Source organism: Rhea pennata, chromosome 3, assembly GCF_028389875.1.
Source record: "Rhea pennata isolate bPtePen1 chromosome 3, bPtePen1.pri, whole genome shotgun sequence".
Classification (NCBI taxonomy): domain Eukaryota; kingdom Metazoa; phylum Chordata; class Aves; order Rheiformes; family Rheidae; genus Rhea; species Rhea pennata.
Genome location: NC_084665.1, coordinates 121,148,266 through 121,157,535, shown reverse-complemented (window position 1 = coordinate 121,157,535; position 9,270 = coordinate 121,148,266).

Sequence of the window (9,270 nt, the reverse complement as noted above, 5' to 3'; positions counted from 1 at the left end):
TACGTTTGGAAAAAAATTAAATAACCCCAGGAGATGTTATTTCTTTCTCCTTCGAGTAGGCATGGGGCTAAACTTGCTTTGTGTCAGTGACATTGCAAAGCGGTTTGTATTTCATAAAACTAATAGTTAATGCAGATGCTGGTAGTGGGAGACTGCTTTTGCAAACACGGCTTTCAGACAATGCTGAACACAGGCTTTAATAATAGAGTGCTTGGATGGCCAGCTGTCTGTCAAAACTCTCTGTACTGTAATAAACTCATTCTTTCTGGTGACAAGCCAGGGAAAGTTGGGGTTGTGCTCTGCATCTGTACCTGGCCAGAGTTACTGCAGGACTGTTTCCTAAAAGATGTGTTTTTTTTAAAAAAAGTCTTGACCTATGTTAGAAGGAGAGAAGGGTTCTTAAAATCCCTATGAAATTGAAAAAGGTGCCATCCCTTCTGCTGGAGGGATTAGAGCTTTAGCTATACAGAATCTTCTTGCAATTATTTTATTTTTAGCTTTGGTCACGGCCCACTGGTCTGATTTCACTTGAATGTCCCAGTCAGTAAACAGGATGCTTGCAAAATTTGGCATAAGAGTGCAAGTAGGAAATTTTTTTCCAGGAGTTCTTACTTTCAACAGCTTGCCTGGACTACAGTCATATGGACTCTCCCTCTTATTCAGCTCTAGGGGAAAAAAAAATACCCAAGAATGTCTGCTTTTATTTCAGAATGCAGGATCATTTCGTATGGATTTAGCAGCAATCCAAAGCAGCTGCTCCACACACTGCACAAATAAAACCAAGATATTTTTTCTCTTCAGCTTTGTTACAGGCTGCTTTAGATAGTTTTCTAAATGCAAACTTATAATTATTGAAAAGCACGCATAATCATCACTCCATTTGATCAAAGAGTATGGAAAGATAGTTGAAAGAGGTCTAGGGAAACCCAGCATGAATCGGCCTAGATACAAACCTGGTTTCAGCCTCACTATTGCTTTCTCTTCTTATCCGGGCAAGTGGGAATCAGAAGCAGGTAGTAACCATGGTCTGGTAGCTCACAACTTATTGTCACCCAGAAATTCGTCACACTGCACTTGCCAGTAAGCTGGCATTAAGTCTGTTTTGTGCTACTGGAGTTGCACGAAGCAAATTTATGAGTCTGGTCAGGCAAACTCACCATCTGCAGTGCTGGTGCAGCACGTGGTGAATTTGTCCCAGGCAGAGCACTGCCCTGGTGATCTCCTCCTCCTGGTAAAGGTACAGCCCGGGAGGAGGCTGCAGCTCATCGGCTGCCTGAACATCAGCTTTGGCTCTGTCTGGGAGAGGCTGTCTGCATCTGGCATGGTGCCCCACGGTGTATTTTATGATGAGTGCTGTAATGATGCACAGTTATTGCATCAATCATACATTTTATACCAACGAACAACTGCTGTACATTTTGCGTCTCTCATAAATACATTTCTATAATATTACTTGGGACCTTCACACTTAAATGGTATAACATTTTTTACAGTTAATCAGTGAACATAAACAACCAATGCAGTAGAGTGTACGTGGAATGAATGCTAAGCTCAGTCTCATGTGAGCCCCCCGCCCCTGAAACTTAGTAATTCAAAACTCTCCAGCTATAATAATCAAAATGCCAGTTCTATACCTACCTGCCACATCCTCAAGTGCTTCCCTTGCTACATTTCCTCAGTGTGTTGCATAGACATGACAGAAAATTGATCTAGGCAGCCATTTATCGATTTACCTTCTGATATGAAAAATTGTGTATTAACCTGAACTGAACTGGTTCTTCATTCCTTTCCTTCTCACTCTGACATTCCACAGGGAGGAACGGCCTCTCTTAGGAAAAAAGATCCCTAAATTACCATGATATGTCATTTATTTGTCTGTCTTTATCCTGATTTTCTGTTGTATTTGTGTGAGTGTCTGTCTGTGAGTGTCTTCCACAATTTTTGAACAAGCTGACCCATGTCAAGCGTGTTTTACAGGTTGGTGGGAATTTCAAAAAAGACAAGATTTGATTAATATCTAAATGATAGAAAGGCTTTAAAGTGAATACAGCTGTTATAGACACTGGAGAAGACACATGGAAAAGTGCTATTTTCTATGCTCCAAAACAGAAGAAAGATCCTAACTGAAACATACAATTTATTTCACATCAGCAGCTCCAGCCAGAAGACTTGATTCCTTAAGAAACTAGACTTTATTAGTTCTAGTACTCATAATATTAATAACTAACATTAAAGACAATTGCTAATTATTAGATTAGATTATTAAATAATAAATAATGTCATGAAATGGTGTTTCTTGGAGGTAATAACTAATGGGAGCTTGGAAGAGATAGATCCTATAGCCTGAGGGAACTATTTGTCAAAATCACACATTTGGATAAAAATACGGAAAAGTAAAATGAATTTTTTTTAATGATTTTTTTTTCAGATGACCCTTTAATTGAAAAGAACTTTAGGAGCAATTAACCTTAGGAGCATGGATGATTCCACTGGTGTGAAATCCACATAAGCCCAAACTTTTCGGTATGTTTTTGGCTCCTATTTATGCTCCTAACTATGATCAACTTACATTAACACTCTCTATGACAGACTTGAAGAGTTCTGAAAATATTTCTGAGTCGTTGGCCATCCTGAGATGACCCAAAGCAGCCAGGGAGACATGCTGGGAAAGATGAGCAAAATACAAACTGACATAGGACACTGCTTGGGTGGTGCAGGTGGTATCACCAGCTCCAGGCCACCTTGCATCCTCAGTGGAGAGACAGCTGCTGCACAAGGAGGTGCAGCACACAAATGTAATGCTTTGCTGCTTCAGGCAGTGCAATGCAAAACTGCTTTGAGGTTGCTTTAAATATACATCCAGAGCCACTTCAATCTCAGTAGACCTTAGATTTGTGGGAGAGAAAAATAGATAAGAGGCATCTTTCTCCATGGTTCTCCTTAGCTGTGCGGAACATAGGCAATTGCACCCTACATCATGATCAAACTCATTTCAGCCTTTGGTATTGTGCTGGCAGATATCCAAGACACAAGCTCCTCTCAGTAGTTCCCCCTGATGAATAATAAGTTTAACAGGTATAAAGCCATAATGGATGAGTCTTTCTATTTTATCACTAAGGATGCTTAAAATAAATCAGTTTGTAAAAGGTAGAGGAGAACAAATTGAAAAGAGGAAAAGCTTGATCCTCATCTGAGGTAAATTGATGCAACCTCATGGAAATAAATGCGGCTTTACCAAGTTCTACCAAAAGATAATATTGTCTAAATCCAATGCATATTCCAACCTGCTTGAAAAGGTACATAGAGAGGAAAAAAGAACACTTAGGCATCTTTTTTTTTTTTTTTTTTTTTTTTAATGCTGCTTAAAAATATTAAAGGAATCTCATGAAACTGGAGAGAGAGTAAAACTAGATCAGTTTATAACCACAAAGTGTTAATTCCCTTAAAGTATTAGGGATTTCTTACTATAGCTATTATTCTCTACATGGTACATAACATAATTATGTATATTACAGTAATTATTATTAGCTATTATGCTGCACATAGTATTATAATAACTCCCCAGATGAAAAGACTTGCAAGCAATGGATCTGGGAACAGAGGTGCTGAGAGCTGGCATAGCCAGCCCAAGTACACGGAGCAGGTCAATGACATGGCTGGGAGAGGAAGCTGTCCCCTGACTGCAGGGCTAGCTACACTTCACACAGAAGTGCTGTTGTAACAACAATAAATAGCTAAATAAGATGGGATATGTGCCTTTGGCTCTGGAAGAGGAAAATTTTTCTTTGGAAAGGTGAGTATCATCTTTCGTACTGTAACTTTTTGAGGAGGCGAAGGCATCTAATTAAGTTAAGTGATTGTCAAGTGTATTTTAAGTTTAACAAAGCTCACATCATATTTTATATCCCTCTTACATTCTGTACAGTAATTGTGTAAAGTGCATGATTTACTTTGGCAGCATTATTCAAACTTAATTACAGTGTTAAGAAGCAACCATAACTTGAAAGAAAATAGCTACATTGCTGTGGGGATCCACATGGCAGCTCTGTTTTTAAAAAACATTTTTCTTTTGTGAAGAATATAAATTGTGTAGAAAACTTTTTGGCTCCTGAAATCACATTTAAGATAAACTTTCAGTAGACTTCTTAAAGGATTGAAGCAACTACTTTGTCAAGGGATTTAAGATCTTTCTTTCTTTATATCCATCTTGTGATTCATCCCTATATATGGCAGATGTTGTCCGGTCCTTAGAGGTATATTCTCTTATATGTTGAGCTGAATTCTAAGAAGGAAACAAAGAGATTTAAAATATTATTTCATTGCAATAGCAAGATGTCTCTGATGGATCAATATGTCTGCTATCTAGAATACACAGTAGACACCATTCATTCATAGTGCCACTTTTATACCAAGATGTGAGACAGCCAAGGAGCTTTTACCCAAGGTTTTTTCTCTTAATAAATGAACTAACTGTTCTTTTTTTAGTATTTTTGGAGTCTTTGTCCTCAGATTTCTAAATTCTGCACTCCATAGGAGGTGATAAATCCCACTCTTAATCTTATTTAAGACAGTTGGACATTAAAGAGAAGAGTAAGACGTTGTTCTTACTCCAGATGCAGAACTGAATTTTCAATATCCTCAGTCTCTTTGGTACCGGAAATCAAGGCAGCACTAGCAAATTTTGAGTTTTATAGAAAGGAGATGTTTTTCCTGATTTCAAAAGACCATTTATTTTCCATGTGTACTGAGGAATGCAGTGGGAGAGTTATGGTTGAGATAAAGTGTAGACTGCAGAGCCATCTACAGTTTACAGGCACTGATCCTATAAAAAGTAACAACTATGTAGTACCTTTTAGATTACCCCCTACAGGTATCATATTTAATAAACACTTAATGATACGAAAGTGTAGATGACTTCCTTAATGAGGCCTATGTTGATCATTAGTGCCAAAAAGATCCTGATAGCAGGGTAGAGTTTTTTCCGGTTCCTCTTCATTCCATTTTGTTGGGATCTGGTGTACTAGATAAGTATTCTGGGGTGACTATCTTTCTTGCCCTTTATGCAATTAGAGGATAATAGGGAATGTGTTCAGGTGGACCCAAATTCAGTGCAGTGTGCTTTAGATTAGACTGTGACATTTAAGGAAATGTGAAATGTTATATCTTAAATTAACGGATCTAATATTAAGGCTTAAGTACGTTCGTATGATTTCTCATTCCAGGATGAGGTTTCACTTTTGAGCTGTCCCCATTGCATCTGATAGGGGATATCTCTCTGCTTTGAGCAGATTGTAGTTGAGTAGATATAGTTGAGTAGGTTATAGTCACTCTGGTTTTCATTGCAGAAAGCTGACAATATGGAAATTTCTCAAACCCCAGTCTAAGTCAGTGTTATATATCTGCAAAAGGCTGTAAAATTCACTTTTTGAGTAGAGCTGTGCCCATCTCCCATCGTTTTCCACCTGCCTGTTTCTGTGAACAGACAAAAAATCTATAGCAGTGTATATACAGTGCATTACATGCACTTTCTTGATATAATTAGTTGAGTCTCTTTTGGCTTGAGAGAACTTTTTTCCTTGAACAAAATTGATTTTTTTAAGTTATCTGATTTGTATTTAATAGTGTATTCAAATCTCTTCCTCCGGAATCCATAGACCATCTTGCCTGACCTACATCAACAATGAATTTCTCAGAATGCATTAATCAAATACAGTTTCCTTGAATTCTCTGCATTTTTCTCCTTCATTTCAAAAAGGAATGACGTTTGGTCTATTTTTCCATTCAGCTAAAAGTCAGATTCTCAATTTCTTTGTTAGCTCAAAAGCTGAAAGTGCAACATAATACTATTGTAAGAAGCAGGTTATGTACACTGATGTGTACCTTTCTTATGTGCATGCATCATCACACTCATAGTCTAATTATGGTAGTAAGACAAACATTAAAGTGAAGCCCATAGGTGTTTTCTTATAGAATTAAAGGTCACTTGTGTACTTGGAAAGAGACTTATATTCCAAAATCCACAAGGGAGTCTCAACTGCCAGAATTCAGCAATCACAGGCTCCTGCTGACACTTCAAAATATTTAATTTAAAAGAAAAGTTAATGCTTTTTCTCCAAAAATAATACTTTTTTTTCCATCAGTGCTCATGTAAAATACATAGGCCTCATATCCTCAGCTGCTGCTATCTGGAAAAGTGCCAGTGGATTCAGAGGAGTTAGGTGTGTATGTACCATTTGAAAATTGGTCTTCCCAGTAGAGACAGACCTCCAGAATGACTTCCATACTAGACCTCTGTTTTCAGTGACTATTTCTCATGGTGTTCCCTAAGTCCGGTTAGGATTCCAGGCACCTACCTACCTTCAGCTGTCCAAGAGCTAGGAATTTTGCCTGAGTGGGTTGTCTAACTCACCCATAGAGTCACTGGAGAGAGACAGGACCTTGAGAAGGAGAGGACAAGTAGGCGTTTGATGGAAGTGAGATGCCTTCTGGCAGTGCCAATCTCTGTATGTTGGCCAAAGGGGAACCCAGAGGAATAGTTTAGATAGGATACTCAGATCTTTAGGCAACTTGAGTAGTGAGATAAATCCTATTCTCTGTACCATCCTCTTTCATTTTCAAGCATTTAAAGATAAAATATTTACATGTAGAAAGCATTTTCATGTGAAGAGATGTCAGTTAGGATTAAAAATCCATTTATTGGCCTCACTCACAAAATGAAAGTCTTTCACTTAGTAGTTTTTGCCTATATTCCAAAGACCCTATTTCTCTGATCTTCCCAGGTTCTTTGGTCCAGCATCAAACCATTTCTTTTTTTCTTGTATTTTCCCAATGGATAAAGAGATTCCTGATGTGGACTACTAAAGTGTTCCAAAAACAAGTAGCTGAAAGCATGAGAAATCACTAGCCACTCTAAACATGTCCATATAAACCTCTCCTGAATTTCAGGAGCGTTGAGTAAATGATACTCTCATTGACTGTATATGGTGTGGCTGGCCCAGCTGTACTGGCTTGATGCAGCTGCATACCAGCTCCTCTGCCCTGGAGGAGACGTGGAGCTGTGTGAAAGTACTGTCGCAGGTACCATTGCAAGAGAAGTAGGAGACTGCTTCTCATTAGCTACTGGAAAGTTCTTTCTTAGAGAAAAGCAACCTCTTAACTGACTGAGTGGCACAAGGAAGGAACATTGTTTAAGTGCCTTCAAACATACGGACTGCAGTGCCCCCACTCTTCATCCTTGAGGTATGCAGAAGACTCCAAACTTCCTGCATTGATCCACATCGGTGTTGTAAAAGGGGTCATAAAAAATGCCCTAGATGATCTGCAGGGGAAAGCTAAAGGAGAATAAAATTGACAACCTTATTCACTTAATATGCAAGATAATTCAGCGGGTGTTGAATTCATTTGAATATATATGGCACAGTGTAGACACCTGCTGCAATTGCACCTTGCATCCTTGTTACATGAGTGATTTCTCCCAGTGAGAGCCAGGAACATGCTTTAAAACTCTCTGCTTTGAAGTAACAGTGATATGGGGCTCAAATATGTAAGTATTGCTTGTTGAGGAAATTTCTTAATGTATTTAAAATGCTTTGATGAGTAAAAGAGATCATCAGAGCGTTGTCATTGTCACCTACAGAGCTGACATTTACATTTAGAGGTAATGGGTTTCCATTCCTTGTCATGGGGTGCATGTATAGGATTCAGGATTAACTCAGTCTATATTTGACTTCTGTGTGTCACAGCAGGTTATCAAGCTGGTTTCTCTGTCTCCTTGCTTTTTGCCTATGTTTACTATTTGATGACACTGGGGAGGGCAGATAACTTAGAGATGCTATATATATTGTTTCTTTGTCACTTCTCCTTTTTGAGTGTAGCTATGCCACTGCTATTTTGTGTGCAAAAAGGAGGTTCAGAGAAGACAACCTGGCCACCTGAGAACATCTGTCATCCATTAGATTAGACAGTGCAATCACTCAGTAGTGAAGTCTGTTACGTGGCACAGACATTTATAAGGCAGAAGAGAAGAATACCTCCTCTTGATGAATCCTCTAGAGAAGAGTGAGCTGCAAAACTGAGGATAAGCCAAACATGCCAGTGGTATGATAGTAATTCAGACATAATTGATTCACTTTTCTTGGAATGATACTGCAGAAAACACTCTCCCATTTTTAGAGGTGAAGTTAAGCACAGAGTATCTGAAAAATTTGATCATCAGTGTAGGTCTTCTCTCAAAAATGAAAATTTCACCTACTTTGTAGCTTCTATCCAGTTTTGCTGGCACAATGAAGTCTATACTTAGACTCTTGAAGATTTTTTTCCAAAAGAATTTTAGATGAAGTTTTTCAAGAACTGTAATATAGAGTTCTAGTATAGGTGTCTAAGGTAATTACAGTAAAAGCACCTATCTCTCCTCATTGACTATAAAGAAAAGTTGGAAAATGAGCTTATACCAGATGCCTAACTTCAGATATTTAAATGATGATTCGCATCTTTAAATTTGTTTGAAAATTTTATCCCCATTCAAAACCAAATTCAAATGTGATAACCATAGAACTCCCTTCTGTTCCTACATGAATTTTTTCAGCATTAAAGAGAATATTAAAGTGGTGCAGATATATTTTATTCCTGTTGTTGCTAGTAAATATACTTAGCATCAGATAGAATACTTTTCTTGCTAGATTCTATGGAAGAGGCTGTGGCTTTTTATCTACTTGAGACATACACTGCATAGAAATATTACATAATTATCAAAGTATTGCTATTGTTTCCCTTGCAATTCACACGGAAGATATTTTGAAAGTCATGGAGGAGGAGAGAAAAAGTTATCACAGAATCAGTAGCTGTCAGGTTTACTTGAGAAGGATGTCTTTTGTAGCCCCTATTGCAAATAAGTGATAATGTAAAAAATTAGGGAGTGATTCGTTTTGAGTTCATGCTCCTTATACAGGCAACTTTTCTGTGAAAATAGGAGTGTCAGCTGACAGAGAAGTGGGAAGATGAGAAACAAAATAATAAAGGGCAGTTGAGGATAATGAGAAAAACACTTCTCTCTAGCTGATTTCTATCTCTCTTGCTTTCTCAGGTTGGAGTGAGATAATGAGAAACCCATCCTTTGAAATCTGGCCCCTCTGCTGCATAAAAAAAACGTGTCGTGGAAGGAGATATGGATAACAAAGCCACAGAAAGACTTTTTTTTTGGGGGGGTCATCTGATTATTGGTACTGTGAAATATGTTTTTTTTTTTTCCTTAAGGGCATGTGGTTTGTAGGT